A 27,013-nucleotide genomic window follows, 5' to 3' on the forward strand; every position below is an offset into this window, starting at 1 on the left:
GTCAAACCATTAAAGGGTGGCTCGGCCAAGGCCGAGCCACCTCAAGCTGGCCCGCGCCATGGCCGAGCCAATTTAGCTTGCCCGACACTTGTCTCGCCTCCCGCGGCTATTTCTGAGTCCTCACCCACTTCTGTTCCAGTTCAAGTTGATCCAGTACATTTGGTGAAGTCTCACGACAGCATGGATCTTTCCCAATTCAAGATGAAGATCTCAGACCATCTTGGTCCATTGCATGGGGATCGAGGCAAACTTCCGATCAGAGAATGTTTAGGCCATGTGAATGAACCTCAAACAATTCACCAGACTAGGGGTCATATGCTACCTCTTAGCAAAATCATTCCTATAACCAACTGTTTAGGGGTGCATGTTAGCCCTTATGTTTTGATGATGTTTTACAACCACCATTATCGGTACTAATTGCTTGGTGAGTGATATTATAGTTAATATATATATCAAGCTTGTTAGTACCATGTATGGAGGATTGGATAGAATATGAGCTACAACGATGATATCCAAAGGAGGAGGAGGCATAGTGATGAAGCAATGTTAATTCAAGAACAACAAATGCAATGAGAAGCTTCATCAACTCAAGCTATATAGAGACTCAAAGAATTGAAATTCTATGTGAGGATATTAGCTAGTTTTTCTTTTCTCTCTAGTGCTAGAATGTAGGCAAGTAGTTTTAGATTTCATTTGAAGCTATTGTGATACCACACACATATTTTCATACTTATATTTTTAAGCGTTTTGACAAAATATCATTTTTCACAAGTATGAGGACCTACTCACAAAATTCCTTTTCTAAACAATTTGTTTTTAGTGTTAAAAATATTTTACAAAGTTTCACAATTTTTTGGAAGTTATTCAAATATTTTACAGATTTTTTATAGAGTCAAAAACAGGTTTCAAAACAGTGTCTGTTTGTATCAGTTCGCGATCGACCGCGCATGTGTTCTTCTCTGAATGGGCAGCAGAAACTTTCACGGTCGACCGTCATGGTCGACCGTCAGCTCGAAAATTCCCACGGTCGACCGTCACGGTCGACCGCAATAGTTTCTGGAATTTTAGTGAACCTCAAAAGTAGCTCGTGGTCGACCGCGAGATTTTCACGGTCGACCGCCGCTTACTCAAACGGTCTTTTTAGTACAGATTTTAGGCGCCGATTTTTCCAGGTTTTAGGGGATTTGGGTATGGATTTAAGCTGCTGTGTTTTCTACTATTTAAACCCCCTATACTCCTTCTTCTTCAAGTGTCCCAAACATTTTGAAATATCAGAGATTTGTTTTTCCTGAGAGCAAACTTTCAAAACATGGTTTTCCTCTATTTTCAGTTTCACTTCCCAGCTTCAGTGTAATCTTTCTCCTTGCCATTATTACTGTTGAGAGCTTGATCTTGTAGAGATCAACTATGTGGGGTGAGATCTTGTGGTGATCAACTGTGTAGTTATGAGATCTTGTGAAGATCGTTGTGTAGAAGAAGTTCTGGCTTCCAAACCGAGTTGTGTAGTGGATTCTCCTCAAGAGTGGGGAGCGAGGACGTAGGTCAGCGGGCTGAACCTCGTTAACACATCGTGCGTCACTTGGATAACGATTTCTAACTCTATCTCATTTTCTATAGTTGTTCATTTTGTGGTTTGTTGCTTGTCTCATTTTTTATTACACTATTATAGCCTTAAGACCCTAATCACCCCCCCATCTAGGGTCCAACAATTGGTATCATAGCTTGATCTCTATATTAGTTTTTGGTTTAACCACTTTAGAGAAAAGATCTTATGGAGGCTTCAATCAATGTGCATATGTTAGAGGGACAATCCACCACTAGACCACCTCTTTTCACCGGTAGTAATTTTGCTTATTGGAAGGCTAGGATGAGGATTTACCTTCGTTACATTGATCTTGACATTCTAGAACTCATAGAGAATAAATATGTAGAAAAGCCCAAAGTCGGGAACATGACCGATGAAGAAAGGCACCAAGCCAATCTCAATGCAAAGGCCATGAACGCCTTAATTTGCGGTCTTTCCCCCAATGAGTATAATAGGGTTTCTACGTGTACAACCGCATACGAAATATGGGTGAAATTGTGTATTACACATGAAGAAACCACCCAAGTTAAGGAATCCAAGATTAGTGGGCTTATGCATGAATATGAGTTATTTAAGATGCTTACTAATGAATCCATTGATGCTATGTTTTCTCGCTTCACTAACATAATCAATGTATTGCATGGTCTTGACAAGAAGTTAACTATCCAAGAGACGAACTACAAGATCCTTTGTTCATTGACTCCGATATGGGAACCCAAAGCTACGGCCATAGAGGAAGCTCGTGACCTTACCACTCTAGCTCTCGATGGCCTCATCGGAAAGCTTAAGGTTCATGAGAAGAAGCTCAAGCGAAAGAACAAGGAGGAAGTGCCCCCACGGGAAGTTAAGGAGCCATCACCAAAAATGAAGACCATAGCTCTCAAAGGAGCTAGTGATAACTCCTCATCATCGTCGGAGAGTGAAGTTGATTTTTCTAGAGAAGTGGCTCATCTCTCTAGAAGAATTTCTAGACTCATTAAAATGAACAAGAAGTTTAATCCTCGATCTAACAACAAATTTTCTTCACATGTAGGAAAGTGTTTTGAATGTAATGAACCGGGTCATATCGCTAAGGATTGCCACAAGCTCAAGGAGAAATACTTAAAGTACAAGAAGAAGAAAGCCATGTATGCCAGATGGGAGGAATCCGAACCAAGTGATTCGGATAGCAATGAAGAAGGAGCTAAACTTGCTCTTCATGATCCCAACATTTGCTTTATGGCTTATGAAAAGGAGGTAGTTTCCGACATCGAAAGTGAATCCTTTTATATGCAATGTGATCTAGCTACGGCATTGGAAGAATTAAACATTGAGTTTAAAAGGATGTCAAAAGAATTTTCTTTCTTTAAAATGTTGCATGCTTCTTGTGATGCCAAACTAGAACAACTATAAACCTCTCTTTCTTTAAAAGATGAATTATTAGGGGATCTTGATTTTAAAAACAAACAATTAAGATCCAAGATTGAATGACTTGAAATTGAGAGTGGTAGGATTAGACCCACTCATGCTTATGCTAATTATCATCATCATGAGAGAAATATATTTCATAGATCTCATGCCTCTACACATAAGAGAAATTTTGTGTGCACATATTGCATGAAACGTGGTCATATTTCTACTCATTGTAGGATTAAAGACAATCATGATTTTTATGGAATGATATGGATACCCAAAGGTACTAAGATTACTAACCACCAAGGACCCAAAATTTGGGTACCTAAATTTACTACACCTTTATCTTTTGTAGGGAACATCAGGAACACGACGTAGAGAGATGTGGTACCTTGATAGTAGTTGCTCACATCATATGACGGACAACAAAGAGCTATTTGCAACCCTATCAAGGATTAAAGGAGGTAGTGTCTCCTTCGGTGGTGGAGAGAAAGGTAAAATCATTGGTATTAGATGTATTGGTAAGACACCATCTCCCGTTATAGAAGATGTTTATTTGGTTAATAGCTTGAATCATAATCTTCTTAGTATTAGCTAATTGAGTGATAAAGGTTTTGATATTTCTTTTAAACCGGACAAATGCATTGTTAGCTCAAATGGAAAAACTATTTTTGTTGCTAATAGAAAAGCTAATGTATACATTTTTGAGATGAATAAACTAGTAGATCAAGATGTCAAGTGTCTTGCAGTGGTTGATGAAAACCCTTAGATTTAGCATAAGAGGTTTGGACATGCAAACATGGAATTGGTATCTAAATTGTCCAAGAGGAATCTTATTAAAGGATTACCAAGCTTGCATTTTATCAAATATACCATTGTTCGCTGTGAAAGTCGTTTTCATTGAAGTCATTGTTCCTTAAGCAACAGTTTTTCGGTTACAAAAGATCCGGTCTTTTTATAAGATCTGGTTACAACAAAATCAAAGAATAAAAAAGATAAATTACAACTTTTCTTTTCTCGAACAAATCGCAAGATCCTGTTTTGCGGTCTCTTGCTTGTGTGCGTTCTTCGCCTACACCGGGGTTAATCCGTGGACCACCACGCGATCTTGATCCGGTCGGATCTACACGGTATGACGGGTGTTATTTTACGAAGGAAATAACAGCCGGGGGTACTATTTCACCAAGGAAATAATAGCCTTTAGTAATCGAAATCGACCAAGCGAAATCGATACTCTTCTCGGGATCAAAAACCAAGTTTTGATCCGGAGGATAACCGAGTGGAACTCAGATCTGATCTCTCTCTCAAACTCCTGCCTTGTTTGACGTGGATGATCGCCAAGAACCAGATCTGAAAATGTCCAAGTCTTCAAAGCTTCAAAACTCTAAAGTTGAGCTCTCAATCCAGCAGAGTTTCGCCTCAAAAAGTTTCAACCTCTCAACAATGAGCATGCCCCCTCTATTTATAGACTTTTTAGGTTGGATCTGGGCTCAGATCTGAGCCCAGATCCATGGCTCGGCCAGGTGGCTCGGCCGGCCACCTTGGTGGTTCGGCCACCGAGCCACCTTTTGGTGGCTCGGTGGTGGCCGAGCCACCTAGAGGTGGCTCGGTGGTGGCCGAGCCACCTGAGTGGCTCGGTCTTGGCCGAGCTCTTCCCAGGGTGTGTCATTTCGTTCGTTTCGCGGTTTATCTGAGCTTCGTTGTTGATCCGATTTGGTAGTCCGGATCCTGATTGAGCCACCTTGGTGGCTCGGCCGAGCCCTCCGGGTGTGGTACTGTTTTGTTCGTTTTCCGGTTTTGCGGTTTCGTGGTTTATCCTTTATCTGAGCTTCGTTGTTGATCCGATTTGGTAGTCCGGATCCTGATTTGGCAGTAAATCCGCCTTGGAGTTCGAGTCTGTTCCCGATCGTTGTTTGATGCGGTGGACTCTATGGTTTGATGACTAATTGATTCATCGACCTGTTAGCTTGTTTCCGCACACGAGTGGATGCATTCCGTTGTTTGCGTGCGGTTCGTTAACCTCGTCGCCTCGTTAATCCGCTTCGTCGCGTGTCACTTGGCTTCGGTGTTGTGGTCTAACGATCGTGTTTAGTTGGTTTGTTGAATCACTGTGCCGAGCTGTGTTAAGGGACCTATAAGCAGTTTTATACGCCTACAGATACCCCCTCCAAAGTATTTCAGTCTCATTCTTTTATAGAATAGTCTGGAATACTTTGGATATGATTGTCCCAACCTTCAGTCGGTGTAACGGGACTTTGGAATGGCTTCTATTCTTGATTCCTTCAATCCTCCAAGCTATTCGGTGCTTTGTCGAATTTTGAACATGAAGTCAATTCCTGATTTTCTGATTTTTAGCTCTTGTTTGCTGTTTCAACATAGAACCGACCATCGATTGTTGGCGTTGAGTCTTCATTTGCAACGCGTTGTCCGGCGTTTGACACAGTTTATACTCATACGTCTGTCGGAGTGTTGTTGAGTTGTCCTTAAGAATATTTTTAGAAAAATACTCTCCAGAAACTTCTCAACAAAAATAGGGAATAGTTTATACTCGTATACCTTATTGGAGTGTTAAGAATTAGCTGAACCGGCCTGATAATGACCCAAAAAAAGGCAATAATTAGGCATAAAAAATCCTCCGACCCTTCCGAATATATGGGAGAGGAATGAATAAATAAGGGACTGAACCGTCGGTCGATTTGAAGTCGTTCGACACTCGGTTTAGCTCCAATTTGAATTTTGGTCCAAATCTGGTTCAAACTGGTTCAGAACTGGTTCAACCTGGTTCAGGACTGGTTTAGCCTGGTTCAGCTTGGTTTGGTCTGGTTTAGCCAGGTCTGGTCTGGTTCAGCCTGGTCTGGTCTGGTTCAGCCTCATTTGAACTGATTTATCCTGGTCTGGTCTGGTTTAACCCGGTCTGGTCCGGTTCAACCTGGTCCAACACTATAAAAAGGGCTCTTTTCTCCTCTCTAGGGCCGGCCACCCCATCCCCCTCTTGTGGATTTTCTCTTCCCTCGTGCATCTTTTCTCCTTCAAACCTTCAAATTTGTCTTAGATCTACCCTTCCTCTTGATCTTAGACTGAAAAATCCCTCAAAATTTCCATATATAGAATTTCTCTCAAGCCCCTCGAGCACGTGGTTCGAGCTTCCTTCAAGATCTAATTTTTGTTGGATCCTCGAGCTTTTCCTCAGGTAAATCCTCTATAATTTTGGCATTTTTCATGTTTAATTCAGTATATGAATTTGTAGGATTGCATATGAGGGTTAGGGTTTGTGATTTGATGCCTCGAGCTCATCTTTCAGGGGGTAAAATTTGGAGATCTGAGGGGTTTAATTATAATAAAGAGGGGATAAAATTTTAGGGTTAGAGTTTGTCACCCTAACTAAAAAAATTTTCTGTATCTGACCCCCTGATTTACTTTGCAGATCATCATGTCGCATATCCCGCGAGGTTGATCCCCTACTGCGTTGGCTGATGGCGTGCTTCCCTCCTACGCTGGTGAGCTCTTTTCTGGCGTATTTTGAAATTTATAAATTAATCTTTTTTCCCCGTTTTGTTCTCCTTGGTGAGACAATTGGGAAGAGCCATGATACTCCTTGGTGAGGATCGACGCTTTAAAGATAGGTTTTGCTTGGTCAAAACCATATCTCAAATAAATAAAGGGGGCGCTTTGAAGCTGCATTGTGCGTTATAAGACAGGGATATATTGTTGATATACCCTATCTTATGAATGCACAATGTGGCCAAATCGTCTCACCCTTTATAAAGTAGTGGCTCTATCTTACCCATTCGTAAGATGAGTTCAACTTCCTTTTATAACTGAGACTAACAAACACTTAATTGCTTGTTTCCGGTGGGATATCCTTCTGGGGCGTTCTCATCTCATGCAGTGTACGGGCGTCGTGACGAGTATTATTCGACCTCCGATGATTTTTCGCCTATTCCACTTACTCCTCGGTTTGCTTCGGGCACGTCGACAGAGGTTGCCGAGGTGGTGAAGGAAGGTGGACATCGAGTTCTTTGACAGCTGATCATTGATGCGCCTTTCGTGAAGGATACCAGCTCTGTTCAGCCTCTCAGGAAGACTGACTTTTTGTTTGGCGACTCTGTTAGAGATCCTGATGCAGTATTTATTGACGCCGAGCAGTGGCTTCATAAAGATGACGGTGGCTTTCTATATTTGCCTAAGATTCCTCGACACCGCTCATTGACTGAGCTCAGGCGTCAGGCCGTGACACGGGAGATGTCGTGGCGCTTGACGGAGGAGCACGAGAGCATTCACTGTGGCTATATTACTCATCAGGCAGCTCCTGGTTAGAGCAGGAGTCATATCATTGGATTGCGTCCTGGAGTATTGGGACTGGATACACCGCCGCATAACGAGTTTCTTGCTTCTGCTTCTACTTTGAACAATCGTCTCGCCGACTTAGGACGGGAGATGCCTACGGCGCGCCATAGATTCTATGGTTGGGTTCATTCTTTAGACAAACTTTGGTGGGCTCGTATGACGAAGTACGTCTTAAGCCGATAGAGCGAGGAGTTGCATGATTGTGATCTATATGCAGCTGTCCATTCCACCATGTATGGTTTACCCGTCAGCGCTAAACATTTCTTTGCTTTGTACGAGCTCTATAACCCGGATTCGAACACTTTTCTGACCAGGCAAGGGGAGTTGGGCCTGGCTCTTCATGAGATGCACAGGATTTCTGGTTTGCCCATGGGTCAGATGCTATATCAGGAGTACTTTGCCTCCAACCATGAGTTGAGTCAGCTGAAGGACCGCAAACCTGACCGCTATGAGACTTTATGGGATCTTACATGTCACTACCATATTACTTTGGCACAGTCTGAGCCTTTAGCGAAGAGGACTAAGTCACATGTGAGCCTGAAGCAGTTTGTGTGTTATTTGTTCAGGAATTTAGAGAGCAATTCTAGCGAGGCTATTTGTGAGCTGGCAACGCTTACTCCTTCAGAAGTCAATGGTCTGTTGAAGAAGATTGACGCTCATTCCTATACCATTAGCAGTCCCGAGAGTGGCTTTCCTACAGGGACTAAATTTAAATCATTCTTATGGCATGCGACCGCATCGATTCAGCCGATGACCCTTCTCGCCGGTTACCTCGCTATCTGGTTAAAGAAATGCGTGGTCCCATATTAGTCTGGTGACATTTTGCCATTGGAAGTGCTCTACCCAGTGGTTCAGCTTGCCTATAAGAAGGAACTTTCGCTTCTTCCGGTGATGGTAGCTAACATTCATCGAGGGCTTCGACAGATTTCTAGTACGCGTTCACATTAGAAGAAGATGCACCGTCGGCGATATGATTCCTCTTCTAAGGTGGAGGCTCCCATACACTTATTTGATGGCTTGGTTTCGTCCTTCCATCGTGCTGATGTGATGTCGGTACCGTGGCACGCGTAGACGCGCTCTGTTCCCCGCTATTAGCAGTTGTTTGAGATGGCAGGTGGGAGGGTGAGGATTCCTTGAAATCAGGAAGCAGCTACAGGTCACAAGTGGTTGGTATTTTCCACTTGCTTCCCGCCAGTTCTCTGGAGGCCAATATGGGGGCGAAGTGTTTGATATGATGAGGAGAGGCCGGGAGGGGAAGCTCAAACGTCTTTTAAGATGTCGGCTGGCTTTAACTGATAGTGAACATAGGCCGGGTTATCTGACCTTGCCCGGTGAGAATCAGTGGTTTTCAATAGAGCCATATCTACCATGCCGATTCGCCCACCAGTTTGGTTATGATCAGCTTTATGTGGGGAACCCGCGTCAGCAGCTTCGGACTCATGGCGGTTTGGTGGACGATCTTCGGGCATGGCTGTGGACCATGACGGGCTGTACTGGTGCTAAGCTCAGTCTCCCGAGTGCTGAGCATCAGTTAAAGCTTACCTTCTTAAGCTGTAGATGGTTGTTAGCAGCTAACAAAACCGTCCCCATGAAGCCGATTGCAGAGTTAGTGGCTGAGGAGGCTTCTCAGGCTGATTCTCGTGTGATTTGCGAAAATGCTCGGTCACAGAGGACGTGGAGCAAGACTCGTCGGATTGACGAAGAAGGAAAGAAGATCTTCAATTCTGCTGATGAGGCTTCAGGCGGAGATCTTGAAGATTACGAGGAATGTTCTGAGCGAGGTTAACTACCTAACTTTTCCTTCTGTCTTCCCGAATTATTAATCCTGACAATTGTTTGATGTTTCAGGAACCGCGGCTGACAAGGATGAAGAATTCCGTCCTTTTACTCAGGCGAGACCTTCGATTGTTGTTCCAGCTGCTAGGCGGAAGAGACTAGCCCACAAGCCGTGTGCAGAACCGCAAGCATCTGAGATGGATTTGGCTGGTGATGATCCTGCCAGCGACGGAGGTAATATCTACCCTATATATAGGAGAGCGTGGAGAAAGCGAGATGAGCCCCGATCCTGCTCCTCATGATTTTGTATTTTCTGGTGAGCCTGACTTACCACACCAGGTAGAAAAGCCTACAGAAGCTACCGATGTTAGGGAGACTATCAATGTAGGACCCGATTCAACGAATCCAGGTACATCTACCATTGATAATATACTCTTTAGATGGCGAACAAAGGAGTTGAATGATTCAGAATTCGTGTCTCCGCTGATTGTCTCTATGCTTCTTGCTCTTTCTTAGATAAATTGCAGGAGGCAAACGTGGATCTTGGGAATAGAGAGGCTAACACACCCATAGGAGGTAACTCATTTCCATTGGTCGTAGTCTCCTTATTCTTCTCTCGCATTTATATTTTCTTGTGTCAGATTTTTCGACTGATGATTTCGACGAGGGAAGTTTGCTCGTGGACACTCCTATGCTCCACTTCATGTATGACTCTCCTCAGATTGATGACCAATTGCCTGGAGATATGTTTCCTGAGTCTACACTCCCCAAGAATCCCGAGGATGGTTCTTTTGAAGGTACGTTCCTCTTCTCAAGTTAATTATAGGACTAGCCAATTTTTGACTAATGCAGCTATAATGTGATGCATCTAAGAATTCCGTTTCATGTTTGACAGAAGCTTTTGTCGAGACTGATCCTGTTGAGCCAGCTGTGAGACCAACTACATCAGCTGATACATCCACAGCGGTTACACCTCCACTACCCCCAGTGACTCAAGGGGAAGAAGGTATAAATTAAGCAACTGAGAAATGTTATTTATTTCCTCATCAAGGCTTTTGACAGATTTCTCCTTTTTGTGTAGGGCTTTCTTCTCGGCTTCATGTCCTTGTGAAGGAGTTATTATCAGACAACGACCCTGAGAAGATCGTCATCTGTATTGAAGTCCGCTCCTTCTTCTTCTTCGTGAATGCTATGATTGGCAAACTCATCAACGGTGGACTTCTCCTTCACCAATTTAAGCCTTTTCTTGATTCTAGAATAAATTCAATAAGGGATGCAGGATATCCGGATCTGGCAAAGGCTATAGTTGATAACCTTGGTTGCTTGGAGCACGAGCTTCAGATGTTACGTGAGCTCCGGGATGCAGGTGCCTCTTCATTCATTGCTGCCAATTTGGATGAGTTGGATACTCGCTTACAGACATGGCACGATACTCGGATTTTTGCTGAGCTCGAGATTCAGGTGCAGCGGGATCGGGTAGACCGAGTTAAGGCTAACCTTGCTGTTAGATCATCTTCACTTGACAATCTTGACTTATCTATTGCCTCTTGCGAGACCAAGATAGAATAGTTCCGGAGAGGACTTCGTGAAGAAGAGGAGACTTTGAGTATTCTTCAGATGACGAAGGTACAGGATCAGCAAGCCCACACTGCCTTATCTGAGGAGTTGAAATCCTTGAAGCAGAAGCTGGTCGAGACGGAGGAGATTACTGCGAAGACTTTAGTCACTATTGAAGAGTCTCTCAGAGCTGAATTGCAGGATGAGCTTAGGCAAGCTTATGATGAGAAGTTGTCTAAGTTTAGTCAGCAGATTTTTAGCCATAGGCTTGATGTATGATTTTTTTTTTTTTGACTTTTGATCCTTTTAGTGGAACTGATTTTATCTTTACCTTTATTATGATTCCTCATTCTGTTTGGAATGATTGACCATAATACTCATAGGATTTTTGGCAAACCCTCAGCCTTCAACGGGTTTGATAAGCCTTTACCGACTACCGTTTGAGTCGGGCTAGCATGCGGATTGTCTAAATCCGTTCCGCATGTAACGTTGTGCTAAGAGAGTGAATTCTCTGAGACTTTATGCTATAATGTCGAATATATAGGCTTCGCCATTATTACGGGAATAGGCTACCCGGCAACGTGTATTAGACGCTGACTTATCCCTACTTAGGTTTCGGGATAAAATACCCCAGAATCGAACTCTGGTATCTTTTTCTACGAAAAAAGACTAAACCGGCGACGCGTGTTAGGCGTCGGCATATCCTTTCTTAGGATTCAGGATGAAATTCCCCATGCGTGTAAGGCATGGATTTTGGTGTTATTAATAACAACCTGTCACAATGTTGAATATGTGGGCGTGTGTTCTTTTTAACGGTTAAAAACTAACCGGCGGCACGTGTTAGGCGCAGACTTATCCCTGCTTAGGATTCAGGATAAACTTCCTAGGATGAATCCTAGATTGACAAACTCTTGGAAAAGGCTGGTGTGGGAAAGGAAGAATTTTATATTCTATTTCTCGATCTTCTTTTAGGGTGAAGGCGAACCCGAATACAAGGAAGGAAGAATTTTATATTCTATTCCTTGTTTCTGGAAAGGAAGAATTTTATATTCTATTTCTAGCGAAAAAGAAACTAGAAGTGAGATCTCCACTACGAGAATCTGGAAGATCTAGATAAACTTACCTTTTATAGGATTGGTTATCTAATCTGAAGATGAGTTTTTTCATTTATCGAAGTGAAATTTCAACTTTGGTTATAACCATGAGAAGGCTTAACCAAAGAGCAAGAAAGGAGTTCTTTCGTTCATCGAAAGGGGACTCTGAACTGAAAGTGGACCTCTTGTTCATGGAAAGAGTCAAGAGGGGAAATTGCTAGTGGTTTGGGCCAGAAAGACACTTTTGGTGGACTCACTGTCAATTGAAATTGATCAGTGGGGGATTTTGGTGGTGAAAATGATTTTTGGGTTATCCTCTAGAATATTAGGTGTAATATTCTTCAAGAAACTTCCCGGTAAATGGGTTATCCTGAGCATATTAGGGATAGTACTTTTTCAGAAACTTCCCATTTATTAGCATTAATTGCCTGACGCCCTCTTGAGTAATCAGGCGATACGCGCCGTTTGAGTAGACTGTGTCTATCACAAACGGTCCTTTCCATTTGGGTTCAAATTTACCTTTCTTCTTGGAGTTGAGGATTATCGGTCGGCGAGCAGCGAGGACCAGATCTCCTTCCTTGAAGCTTCTCTGTCGGACTCTTTTGTTAAAAGCCCTAGATATTCTGGCTTGATAAAACTCAATGTGTTGTTGAGCTTCCAAGCGCTTTTCATCCAACATTTCGAGTTCTTCGATACGTTTCTGATGTTGTTCTTCTATCGTCATTTCGGTTGCGAGAGCGATCCGAAGGGATGGGATTTGGATTTCCAACGGTAGCACACCTTCACATCCGTATACCAACGAATATGGGGTAGCTCCTGTAGGTGTGCGTATGGTGGTGCGATAAGCCCAGAGTGCTTCACCGAGTTTATCGTCCCAGTCTCGTTTATTGGTCTTCACGAGCTTTGACAGGATCTTAATGATCGTCTTGTTAAACGCCTCAGCTAATCCATTCGCAGCGGGATAATAAGCTGTTGATGAAATATCTTGAATTTTAAACTTGTCACAAAACCTGACGAAAGCATTGCTTATGAATTGTGGACCGTTGTCATGAATGATCCATCTTGGCACGCCGTGTCGGTATATGACATGATGTTTGATGAAATTAATGACGTTGTTCGTCTTCACTTCTCTAAGCGGAATCGCTTCAGCCCACTTTGAAAAGTAATCCGTGATTGCGAGAATGAATCGATCACCTTTGACTGAAGGGGGAAAATAGGACCGATAATGTCCATACCCCATGTCTCGAACAGACAAGACGTGGTTGACGTGTGTAAACGCTCTGGCGGTTGGTGCATATAATTTGTATGTACTTGACAGGCATGACATTCTCAGGCGTATTCGATTGCGTCACGAACCATTGTTGGCCAAAAATATCCCATTCTCCTGATGCGATCATACAGTTTGGGACCGGGCTGATGCGCACCACATTCTCCTTCGTGTGCTTCCTTAAGAACTTCTTCTGCTTCCTTGTTCGAAAGGCATCGGAGTAACAAACCATCGTACCCTCTACAGTATAATGTATGGGTCTCGGTGTTATAGAAGAACCTTGGTGCTCTTCGACGGATTGATTCCCTTTCTTTTACATCCTCCGGTAAAATACCATATTGGACGTAGTCAATGATAGGAAAACGCCAATCTCGGGACTCAGACCCAATTTGAGTTGAATTCACCTCCTTGGCACTTATGTTTCTATCCTCTTCCTCTTAGATATCCATATCGTATATGGGTATGCAGAGTTGATGCGTCCTTACTGTGACTAATAGTTCAGTTTCGGGAGGCTGCGCAAGTGATACCGCTAGTCCTGCCAGTGCATCCGCATAAGCATTCTGGAGGCGAGGGATGTATTCGATAAAGAATTCTTCAAAAGAATCTTCCATTTTGATGGCCTCCTGGTGGTACGGGATCAGGTCTTGGTTCCTGACTTCATACTCTCCACGGACTTGGTTGACTATTAATTGAGAATAGCCAAAAGCTTCGAGATATTTGACCCCCAGCTCCTTGGCGAAACTGAGTCTAATGAGAAGCGCATTGTACTCGGCTACGTTATTGGAACATGGACTAGTCAGTGAAGAAGCCCGAGGCATCACATGCATCCCCAGGGAAACTAAGACAACTCTAACTCCGGAGGAGACTTTAGGACATCCAGGGGTTATTGCCCTATTAACTGCTCTCGAAGCACCATCGAAGTATAATTGCCATACTTGTTGGTGCGATGTAGTGTTAACCTCGTGGGTTTCATCCGGCAAGTCATCATATACTTCTGCCATATCCGTTGTCGGGTTTGCCGCCAAAAGATCACAAATCGCTTGTCCCTTGATCGACTTCTGTTGTTTGAAGTGCAAATCATATTGGGACAAGAGAAGGGCCACTTTGCTAACCGCCAATTCATAGAGACCGGTTGCGTCATAAATACCCGTACTGGATTAACGTTAGAAATGACGTAGATCGTCTGTCCGACCAAATAATGCCGCATCTTTTGTACTGAGAATACCAATGCGAGGCATTCTTTCTCACTCATAGGATATCGAGACTCGGCGCCTACCAAGGTCCGACTTAGTTAATAGACTGCCTGTTCGTGACCATTATCATTGTCTTGTGCTAGTAAAGCACTTATCGAGTGGTTCATCGCCTTGAGATAAATCAAGAACGGTCTACTTGATTTTGGTGCAACGAGAACAGGAGGATTCATCAGATATGTTTTGATATCTTCGAATGCTTTTTGGCAGGCGTCGTCCCAAATAAATGACATCCCTTTCTTGTTCAGTTTAGAGAATGGTTGGCACTTCCCAGAAAGATTTGAGATGAACCGCCGGATGTAAGCTAAACGCCCTTGCAATCCTCTGAGTTCTCTCAGATTTCTAGGGGGTTGCAGTTCATATCGCCTTCACCTTATCAGGATCGATATGTATACCCTTAGTGGTGACGACGAATCCAAGGAATTTTCCGCTGGACATTCCAAGGAAGGATTTAGTGGGGTTCATCTTCAATTGATGACTCCGCATGAAATTAAACATTGTCTTCAAGTCTTTGATGTGATCTTCTTTGTTGCGGCTTTTTACAACCAAATGATCAACGTAGCATTCGACTGTTTTCCTGAGATGTTCTTGGAAAATCTTAGTCATTGCTCTCTGGTACGTAGCGCCTGCATTCTTTAGACCGAAGGGCATCACCGTGTAGCAAAAGACACCAAGGGGCGTTCTGAATGTTGTATGCTTCTCATCATCTGGGTGCATCTTGATTTGGTTATATCTTGAAAAACCATCCATAAAAGACATTCTCTCAAATCCGCACGTATTGTCGATAATGACATCTGTGATTGGGAGAGGAAAGTCGTCTTTTGGACATGCCGTATTCAAATCTCTGAAGTCGATGCAAATCCTGATTTTACCGTTCTTCTTCATGACTGGAACAATATTGGCTAGCCAGTTTGGATGTTGTTCCTCTCGGATAAATCCTGATTCGATCAATTTCTTAACCTCTGCCTCAATGGCTTCCATAATCTGCGGACGAAACCGTCTTTGCTGTTGTTTGACAGGTTTGGCATCCGACTTGATATCGAGGTGGTGCATTGCCACATTGGGGTCGAGCCATGGCATATCTTCATAGTTCCAAGCGAAGACGTCAATATATTCCCTGATGAGAGCAATTAATTCTTCCTTCTCATTTGGGGGAAGACTATCGCTGATGAATATAGGTTTTGGGTTGGCCTCGTCACCCATGTTAATTTGGACTATTTTATCTTCAGTGGGGGGTTCTCTCTATTCGAACCTATCACCATACTGCATGTTCAGGTGATGAACCCATGGGTCTTCCCATGTTGGCATTTGATCATCGTTCTCCATTGTGGACGGATCAGCTATAGCCATGTTCGCCATTAGGGCTTTGAATGCTTCCCCCAGACTTGTATTAGAATCCCATTCCGAGGAATCTAACGGGTACCCATCTTTATATTGCCCAGATGATTGGTTATTGATTAACCAGCAACATTCATCTTCTGAAGAAGATTCATACCCTAACCCTCGTCTGAATTTATAATAATCATCCGGTTTCCCTTTTGGTACATACGCTGCTTTGGCTGGAATACGGGGACCTCGATCGAAGTATAAACCTTCTCCGAGTTGAAATCATATCCCTGTTTTACCATGAGCTTGCGCGCTTCCGGACTATACTTAGATAAATGTCGACCAGGTTTGTCATCATTCTCATCTTCTACTTAGATAAATGTCGACCAGGTTTGTCATCATTCTCATCTTCCCTTAAGAAATGATCTGGTAATGGAAAACCCTCTCCTTTACCGTAAATCACTTCTCTTTGGCCTCCTATTTTGGTAGGGATGACCAGGGTTGTTCCGAAAGAATGCTGGAGGCGTTTCTTTGCTATATAGGATGATCGAAGCGGTATATATAAATCGGGATTATCATACAATTCTTTTATCACATCATCAATAGACAGTGAGTACTCTAAATCGTTATTTATTTTATTATTGGCAAGTTGCCAGTTACAACTACCATCTAACGATTGTTCATCGTCAAGGTTGATTACAAAGGGTACAATGTCGTTTAAGACATAACCCCCATTGTAATCAAGTCCAGCTTCGGTATCAGCTTCTTCTCCGCTGTCTGTGCCATAGGCCGATGATTCAGTATCGGATTCGTTACCATAAAGGAGAGAATCAGTGAAATAATTCTCATACCCTTTGAATGGTTGCTTATCTGCGACCACCGTCCTAACCTTATTATAAGTGTCGACATATTTCAAACACCGATGGAGAGTGGAAGGGATTATAACATTACTATGGATCCAAGGTCGTCCCAATAGTAAGTTATATGAAGTCTCTACATCGATCACATAACATGTGACTTCCGTCTTCAAATCACCCATTTGACATTTTATTCGGATCTTACCCAAGGGTCTTGACCCGCTAGTATTGAATCCATAAATGACAGTACAATCAAGTGAAACGGCATAATACTCACAGCGGAACCTGGATCTACTTGGATTCGGTTGACTTTGCTGGAGCCAATGTATCCAATGAAATATAGGGGTCGATCATGGTTCGAATTCTTCGTCTGCATATCCTCTTTGGTGAATGTAATACAGGGAAGGTTTTTAGCCGCTATATTGCAGTGTTAAATTAACGGTTCTGGCTCTTCAAGTGCCGGCTTGATCCGAGTAAGGAACACTTCTGAATTGGCCAAGGCTTCTTGCAAGGCTTCCCTAGTTTCTTTAGACAACCGTAGCAACTCATACAATGTTATCCGCACTGGGATGTTAGCTAGTTGAGCCATAATATCGAAGACGTGCGGAGTGTTCGAGCTTTCTGGTTTATCTCTTCCAATCGGACGAATAAAACGAGACTGCTTCGGATTCTGAACCTCCTGGGCTTCTTTTCTTTCTGTTTATTAACCGGTTGTCATCGAGCTTCTTCAACCGGTTTAGGGGTCGTAATCACACCCAGCTCCGTGAGAGTTTTGTCTGGTCCTTACTTAGTCACCCCCTGCTCAGCTAACTGATCACTAGGTAATGGATAGTTGAAGTGATACTGATTTCCACTCCTAGTGGCAAAGACTTCTTGTTCTTCTTCGGAGAGCGGGAAGGTTGGAACTTCATTACCATCCTCTTCAAAGATCGCGGAGGTAGCATTGCAGGACTTGCCTTTACCCTTTCTGGTCGAGGAAGTCGTCCACTGATCGTCTTCAATTAGATCGGGATGAACCCAAAGGATTTCGCCATTTGGGGCTGTGTGTGGCACAAGTCCTTTTTGGCGCTGTCCATATGGGTCATCATTCACCATCTTCATTCCTACTTTGGTGATGCGTTTTGGTTCAAACCATGCTGTATGCACTGATCCAAAGCTGATTGATAATATATTTGCTCCGACATTCTTGGACGGCTTCGGGGTTATGACACCTACATCAATTAATGCCTGAATCTTATCCTTGAGATGGTAGCATGACTTGGTAGGGTGATGGACCGCTCTATGGTATGCGCAATACTTCGGATCCGTCACTTTGCTAGCCCCTTCTTGATCCACGATCGCCGGCAGCTGGATTTTGTTATTTTCCAACAGGTACTTAAAGATGCTGGAAACTTCGTCATCTTTGAAAGAGTACACTTTAGGAAATCTTGGCTCCGAAGATTTCTGCTTCTGAGGCCGTTGTTGCCATTGCGACTACGATTGTTGTGGTGCTCGTTGCTGCTGCTGTTGCTGAGGTTGTAATTGGAAAGTTTGATTAGCATCAACTGCATTAGAATGTGCCTTACCTTTTCCTCATAGGATAAAATTCTGCTGCGGAGCATTCGTCGCCGGTTGGCCTCTTTCCGCCTTCTTCCTTCTGAGGAATCGCTCGGCTTGCTCTCCTCGGACCTTCAAATCCTTCCATGTTTTGGACGGTGCTATCCCCATTGCTTCCAACACGTCCAGCGCGAGGTTGTTGTGGCAAGTCTGGAGAATGAACTCCTCAGTGATCGGGTCCCGACAGTTCATTGCCTTGTTCCAGTACCTTTTGACGAATGTATCAACCAATTCCCCATCTTTTTGTTTCTCGTCAAGCAACGACCCGATGGATATCTCGGTGTCGTCGTCGAAGAAGTTAGTGAGGAATTTAGTCTCCATGTCATCCCATCTATTCACGATTCCTGGCTTGAGACGGCGATACCAATCGAAGGCGGCTCCACGAAGAGTGCTAACGAAGGACCGTACCATCAGAGGCTCATTACCAGAGATAACCCCTAGGTGTGATTTGAAGTAAATCAAATGCTGAGTGGGTGAACCCATCCCATTAAATGGCGTGAAGTTAATTAGATTGAACTTCGCCGGATATGGGATTGATTCCCATTCTCTTGGGTATGGACAAGGAATGCCCGTCTTCTTCATCTCTTGAGCGGAAATCAATGTATTGATTTTGCTCTCGAGGTTTTTAATCTTCAAGCTTTCACCTGTGTTTTCGCTAGCATTCTCGTTACCACCCCCTGCATTGACGGGAGGATTATTGGCATTATGAGCTTCATTCGCATTTGTGTCCTCATCCTCCTGATTAACCTGGTTACGACGACTTGGTTCGCCTTGTTGGTTTGTCAGTGCTTGGATTTATTGGTCATGCATTTCTCTCATATTCTACATGGCCATCTGCATTTTGAACCTGAAGCTCTCATGTTGCTTAGCCATGGCTTCTTTGAGCATCTTGGCCACTTGTTCTGCACTTATCATAAGTGACTCGCGGGGTTGTCCCTCGCTGGATACGGTATTATCTGATGCGACCGCAGAGCCGACATCCGATTCTTCATCTTCTGAAGGTAATCTTGTCCGAATCCTACCATAAGTTGCTCGTATGATGGCTCCAGACTGCAGACGTGTTATACACTGGGATGCTTCTGGAATCGACTTGGGATTATCCCGTGCCGATGTCCCTTTGCTGGTCATATTTGTGGTGACCCTCGGAAATTCTCCATCTTCAACCACCGTTCTCCTTTGTCAGAAACGCCTAGGCCTTGGTTTTGGCGTCTCGGTACTGAGCCTTTCGAAAACTGAAATTCTCTCGGGGACTGTATTGGTGCAGTTGCACTCCGACAATACTGCCCGAATGAGTTTGGAACAGGGGCATTGAGTCTTTAGTTCTCGAGGACTCATTTTCCTGGTTTTACTTGTACCCCCAACACGATAGTACAACTCGTCAGTTTGAAGGTCGGAGTAACCTATCGTGTGTTGGCACGACTTCTCAGGTATAACACTATCGTCATCAGACGATAATGTTTCCTTCTGAGGGCGAACTGCCTTCTTTGGGCTTTCAAGAGTCACGTGCCTTGAAACATGCCTTTGCGGGCGTGAGTTCTCAGCGGGCTCCTGGACTTCAATGCGCAAATTAGTGCGCCTAGCTGCCCAGATTTCTTTGTCATGTTGAGGATGGCGGCGACTCTCAGCATGTCGAGTTGTTCGGGGCTTCTTTATCAGGCCCAAACGTTCTTGAACTGGAGCTTTGCATCGTCCATTAGGAAGTGGACCGAGGCGCTCCAAAACTGACTTCTTTCTTCGGGATGATTCTGCGTGATCTCCCGGAGTAGCTATGGGAATTATCGGCGATTTAGGTTGGTTCGCCGGAGGTTAAACTTTTGCTGAAGGCTGCAAAGGTTGCTCTTTAGCCTGAATCGCAGCTTCAGACTTCGGCCTGGCCACTTCCTTCTGTAGTCTTCTGCGGGCTTCTTGGACTTGAGCCCGTGCTTGCGCTGACAGTGCGCGGCGCTTGCGAATGCGCTCATCAAGTGTTGAACGATTCCGTTTGACACGGATCCATTCATTCGTTCACGGCTTAGAGGAGCTGTCATTCATTGTTTGTTGAGGCTGTTTGCCTCTTCTGCTCTTCAGATCCGCGTTATAGCGGATCCCGTCAGTGGACTCCATTGCCTTTGCGAGTTGCCACGCCAGGCGTTGACGTCGCCTCTGGCGGGCTCTCTTTGAGAGAGTCACTACGCCCTCAACAGTGGAGGCATTGGCGAGAACAGGTTTGACCTAGTTGGAGGTCGGTGGAGCTTCACCCAATGTAACTTCGGCATCAATTGGGATGAGATCTTTGTTGGCATTCTGCACTTCTTCATACCAACGGACTTTTCTCCTGGAGGAGAACTTCTTGGACTTGAGGGGGGAGGTTACTCCTCGAACTTTTGTTGGTCGAATTCATACTCGACCTCCTCCTCGACCGGGATTGAGATCCGCGGCTGCGACGCAACGATCTCGGCAGCGAGATCGGTGGCTCCCACTGTGGTCGCCAGATTGTTCGTGGTGAAAGTCGTTTTCATTGAAGTCATTGTTCCTTAAGCAACAGTTTTTTTGTTACAAAAGATTTGGTCTTTTTATAAGATCCGGTTACAACAAAATTAGAGAAAAAAAAGAAAAATTACAACTTTCCTTTTCTCGAACAAATCGCAAGATCCTGTTTTGCGATCTCTTGCTTGTGTGGGTTCTTCGCCTGCGCCGGGGTTAATCCGTGGACCACCACGTGATCTTGATCCAGACAGATCTACACGGTATGACGGGTGTTATTTCACGAAGAAAATAACAGCTGGGGGTACTATTTTACCAAGAAAATAATAGCCTTTAGTAATCGAAATCGACCAAGCAAAATCGATACTCTTCTCGGGATCAAAAACCAAGTTTTGATCCGGAGGATAACCGTGTGGATCTCAGATCTGATCTCTCTCTCGAACTCCTGCCTTGTTTGACGTGGATGATCGCCAAGAACCAGATCTGAAAATGTCCAAGTCTTCAAAGCTTCAAAACTCCAAAGTTGAGCTCTCAATCCAGCAGAGTTTCACCTCAAAAAGTTCCACCTCTCAACAATGAGCCTGCCCCCTCTATTTATAGGCTTTTCAGGTGAGCTCTTTTCGGGTTGTGCTGTTTCGTCCGTTTCATGGTTTATCCGAGCTTCGTTGTTAATCCGATTTGGTAGTCCGGATCCTGATTTGGCAGTAAATCCGCCTTGGAGTTCGAGTCTGTTCCCGATCGTTGTTTGATGCGGTGGACTCTATGGTTGGATGACTCATTGATTCATCGACCTGTTAGCTTGATTCCGCACACGAGTGGATGTATTCCGTTGTTTGCGTGTGGTTCGTTAACCTCGTCGCCTCGTTAATCTGATTCGTCGCGTGTCAATTGGCTTTGGTGTTATGGTCTAACGATCATGTTTAGATACGTCACCCGATGGTTCGTTGGTTTGTCGAATCACTGTGCCGAGCTGTGCTAAGGGACCCATAGGCAGTTTTATATGCCTACAACCATATGTGAAGATTGTGCTAAAGGTAAACAAACTAAGTCTACCTTCAAATCCATCAATGAGATATCAACTTCTAAACTCTTGCAATTACTTCATCTTGATTTATTTGGTCCTATGCGTGTTACCTCTCTTGGAGGCAAACACTATGTTTTTGTTATCATTAATGATTTTTTTTTTGTTTTACATGGACAATCTTTCTAGCAAGCAAAGATGAATGTTTTGATGAATTTTCAAATCATGTTAAAAGAATTAAAAATAAAAAAGATTTGAAAGTTGTTAAAATAAGAAGTGATCATGGTGATGAATTTCAAAATATCTCTTTCTATGATTTTTGTGCGCATCATGGTATAACTCATGTGTTTTTCGCTCCAAGAACACCACAACAAAATGGTGTTGTTGAACGGAAAAATCGCACCATACAAGAGATGGCACGAACTATATTAAACTCTTTTGATTTACCTAAATATTTTTGGGCAGAAGCCGTCAATACAGATAGCCATGTTTTAAATCGTGTTTTGATTAGACCAAAGCTTAAGAAAACTATTTATGAACTATTTTATGGCAAAACTCCTTTTATTGGATATTTTTGCATCTTTGGTTGTAAATGTTTTATTTTAAATACAAAAGATCACCATGATAAATTTGATTCTAAAATTGATGTTGGCATTTTCCTAGGATATGCACCTCTAAGTAAGGCTTATAGAGTCTTCAACAAACGAACTATTATTGTTGAAGAATCTATAAATGTTACTTTTGATGAGACTAATATTGGTTTACAAGTTGGTTTGCCTAGAAGAATCTATAAATGTTACTTTTGATGAGACTAATATTGGTTTACAAGTTGGTTTGCCTAGGAAAGATGATGATGATGTTGAGGACTTTTGATGAGACTAATATTGGTTTACAAGTTGGTTTGCCTAGGAAAGATGATGATGATGTTGAGGGAAGATTGGAATTTTTGTAAACACCCTCAATAGATGTTCAAAAGGATGGGGAAAGCACAATCAACATTCAAGAGCAAGAACAAGAAGAACTCCCCATAGCATGGAAATTTGCACCAAATCATCCAAAGGAGCAAATCATTGGGAATCCTTCACAAGGCGTTCTAACTCGCTCAAAGGCTTTGAGTGAGTGTGGTAATGTTACCTTCTTATCTCAATTAGAACCTAACAAGATTAATGATGCTTTAAATGATGAATTTTGGGTTTTAGCTATGCATGATGAACTAAACAATTTTTGAAAAAATGATGTTTGGAAACTAGTTCCTAGACCTAACAATGCTAGTGTAATTGGCACAAAATGGGTTTTTAGAAACAAACTTGATGAACATGATATTGTTACTAGAAATAAAGCTCGTTTGATTGCCCAAAGATACAGTCAAGAGGAGGGCATAGACTATGATGAAACATTTGCACCGGTTACAAGGTTAGAATCAATTAGGATGTTTTTGGCATTTGCAAGCTTTAAAGATTTTAAATTGTTTCAAATAGATGTTAAAAGTGCCTTTTTAAATGGTTTTATAGAAGAGGAAGTATATGTTGAGCAACCTCCCGGTTTTATGGATTATGCATTTCCTAATCATGTTTACCGAGTTCAAAAAGCTTTATATGGGTTGAAACAAGCTCATAGAGCTTGGTATGATCGCCTCTCTAGTTTTTCTTCTTAAAAATGGTTTTTCTAAAGGGAAACTTGATAATACTCTTTTTGTGAGAAAAAGGAAAAATGATTTCATTTTAGTTCAAATATATATTGATGATATCATTTTCGGTACTACTAATGAATCTCTTTGCAAGGATTTTTATAAAGTTATGCAAGATCATTTTGAGATGAGCATGATGGGAGAGCTCACATTCTTTCTTGGGCTCCAAGTCAAGCAAACTAAGGATCGGATATTCATTTCTCAAAGCAAGTATGCTAGAGAATTGGTGAAGAAATTCAATTTGGAGAATTCTAAGCATGCACCAACTCTCATGAGTACAAGTGTCAAGCTTGATACGGATGAGAGTGGTGAGGATGTGGACCAAAAACTATACCGATGTATGAGAGGTAGTCTTCTTTATCTCACTGCTAGTAGACCCGATATCATGTTTAGTGTGTGTGCATGTGTACGTTTTCAAGCTTCTCCTAAAGCATCTCATTTGATTGCGGTTAAGAGAATTATTAAATATGTTCATGGAACAATTGATCTTGGTTTATTTTATCCTAAAAGCACTTCTTTTGATCTATATGGTTTTTGTGATGCCGACTTTGCCGGTTGTAAGGTAGATCGCAAGAGTACGAGTGGTACATGTCAATTCTTGGGTAATTCCCTTGTCTCTTGGGCTTCCAAGAAACAAAATTGTGTTGTCTTGTTCACTACGGAAGCAGAATACATTGTCGCCGGCTTATGTTGTGCCCAAGTTTTGTGGATGAAATAAAGTTTAGTTGACTATGATTTGATTTTTTAAAATATAAAAATATTTTGTGACAACACTAGTGCTATCAATATTTTAAAAAAAATGGTTTTGCATTCTATAACCAAGCATATTGATGTGCGCCATCATTTCTTACGTGATCATGTAGAGAGGCAAGATGTATCCCTTGTGTTTGTTGACACAAAATCTCAATTAGCGAACTTCTTTACCAAGGCTCTTAGTGAAGATGATTTTTATCGCATAAGAAATGGTTTGGGTTTATGCACTATGTGAAAGTTCTACTTGCTTACTTGATTAATTGCATTTCACATGCATTTTTGTTTATATTTTTTTACCCCATTTTGATGGTGACAAAGTGGGAGAGAAATCTCCTCATTTGTGCACATAGTAAGGGGGAGCTCATAGATAGGGAGAGCCACTATCTATAAGCTATATTTATTTTGCTCCTATATAATGGTTGGTTGTCATCATCAAAAAGGGGGAGATTGTTAGCCCTTATGTTTTGATGATGTTTTACAACCATCATTATCGGTACTAATTGCTTGGTGAGTGATATTGTAGTTAATATATATATCAAGCTTGTTAGAACCATGTATGGAGGATTGGATGGAATATGAGCTACGATGATGATATCCAAATGAGGAGGAGGCATAGTGATGAATCAATGTTAATTCAAGAACAACAAATGCAATGAGAAGCTTCATCAACTCAAGCTATATAGAGACTCAAAGAATTGAAATTCTATGTGAGGATATTAGCTAGCTTTTCTTTTCTCTCTAGTGCTAGAATGTAGGCAAGTAGTTTTAGATTTCATTTGAAACTATTGGGATATCACACACATATTTTCATACTTATATTTTTAAGCGTTTTGATAAAATATCATTTTTCACAAGTATGAGGACCTACTCGTAAAATTCCTTTTTTAAACAATTTCTTTTTAGTGTTAAAAACATTTTACAAAGTTTCACAATTTTTTGGAAGTCATTCAAATATTTTACAGATTTTTTATAGAGTCAAAAACAGGTTTCAAAATAGTGTCTGTTTGTATCAGTTCGCGGTCGACCGCGCATGTGTTCTTTTCTGAGTGGGCAGCAGAAACTTTCACGGTCGACCGTCACGGTCGACCGTCGGCTCAAAAATTCCCCCGGTCGACCGCCATGGTCGACCGTAATAGTTTCTGGAATTTTAGTGAACCTCGAAAGTAGCTCGCGGTCGACCGCGAAATTTTCACGGTCGACCGCCACTTACTCAAACGGTCTTTTTAGTACAGACTTTAGGCGCCGATTTTTTCAGGTTTTGGGGGATTTGGGTATGGGTTTAAGCTGCTGTGTTTTCTACTATTTAAACCCCCTATACTCTTTCTTCTTCAAGTGTCCTAAACATTTTGAAATATCAGAGATTTGTTTTTCCTGAGAGCAAACTTTCAAAACCTGGTTTTCCTCTGTTTTTAGTTTCACTTCCCATCTTCAGTGTAATCTTTCTCCTTGCCATAGGGATATTGTAAAGAGAGAGTTTTTACACCATTACTACTGTTGAGAGCTTGATCTTGTAGAGATCAACTGTGTGGGAGTGAGATCTTGTGGTGATCAACTATGTAGTTGTAAGATCTTGTGAAGATCGTTGTGTAGAAGAAGTTTCGGCTTCCAAACCGGGTTGTGTAGTGAATTCTCCTCGAAAGTGGGGAGCGGGGATGTAGGTCAGCGGGCCGAACCTCGTTAACACATCGTGTGTCACTTGGATAATGATTTCTAACTCTATCTCATTTTCTATAGTTGTTCATTTTGTGGTTTATTGCTTGTCTCATTTTTATTGTACTATTATAGCCTTAAGATCCTAATCACCCCCCCTAGGGTCCAACAGTGCGTGCAGAAGACCAGGAGCCCGTTAAGGATGCACCCTCACAAGGACATGGTCCCAAACACGCGACTCCTACGAATACCAATAAGGCGTTACCCATTTAGGGGAAAACGTGTCTGTTAAACGATAACGTTATACCTGGAGACTCAAACCAATAGCTGATAGGTTGCTCCAACTACAACATTAATGAGTTGTACTATTGGGCTGGGGGTATGAATAAATCTTGAAAGAGAAGTACTATAGAATTAGACTCTCATTGTCCTTGTGAGAGGTTAATTAGGGTAGTTTTATCAGAGTGTAGTTGCTCTAAGACCGCTCCACTGAGGGTCTTGGTATTCAAAAGAATCTCCACCAAATTGTCCAAATCTAAATGAAGATGGTTCTACAAGAAGAAATCTGTCGGTCATTATGACGAGCTTCCAGAATTTACCATCAATGTGACCGATAAAGGAAAATCGACAAGGCGTTACAGCCCTTACTCTTTCTCGAAGGCATCTCAGCGCATCGCTTGATTACGGTCAGGGACTAGACGACCTAGACCAGATAGAGGACACTCCTCGGAGGATGAAATGTCAGACACCAACTCCATGATCACTTCCGACAATAAAGTGTCTACCACAGGACAATCTCATAAGGCGTTCATGATCAATGCTGAATAAAGGGCCAAAATCCTCGAAGATGCTTTGGCCAAGCAGAAAAAGAATTTCAAATTCAAAATGAAAATGACAGTGCAATAGATAAGGGAATTGCATGATCAATAGATTCAAGCTTTATCAAATTAGATTGGTGAATATAGCCGTTGAAACGCTACTAATCAAGTAGATAGCGATTCAGCAGTAGAAGAGAATCTCAACGCTGATACCCCTCCTATTGACCGAAATGCTAGTCCCACTAAGGATGACAACGCTGGGGGTGGTCCAGTTGTTCCTCCCAAAAATCGCCCAAAGGAAAATGCGGGCGAGGATGAGAAAATGGAAAACCTGGAGAGCAAGATCAACGCACTGATGTCCTCTCAAAAAGTAAAGAAGACTGGTATTCCATATCCCTACCCAAGGGAGTGGGAGTCAATCCCGTATCCGGCGAAGTTCAATCTAATTAACTTTACATCATTCAATGGAAATGGCTCACCCACTCAACACCTAATTTTCTTCAAGTCCTACCTAGGTGTGATCTCCAGCAACAAACCTTTGATGGTCTGATCATTCGTTGGCATCCTTCACGGG

The sequence above is a fragment of the Asparagus officinalis genome, chromosome 7, assembly GCF_001876935.1.
Source record: "Asparagus officinalis chromosome 7, Aspof.V1, whole genome shotgun sequence".
Lineage (NCBI taxonomy): Eukaryota > Viridiplantae > Streptophyta > Magnoliopsida > Asparagales > Asparagaceae > Asparagus > Asparagus officinalis.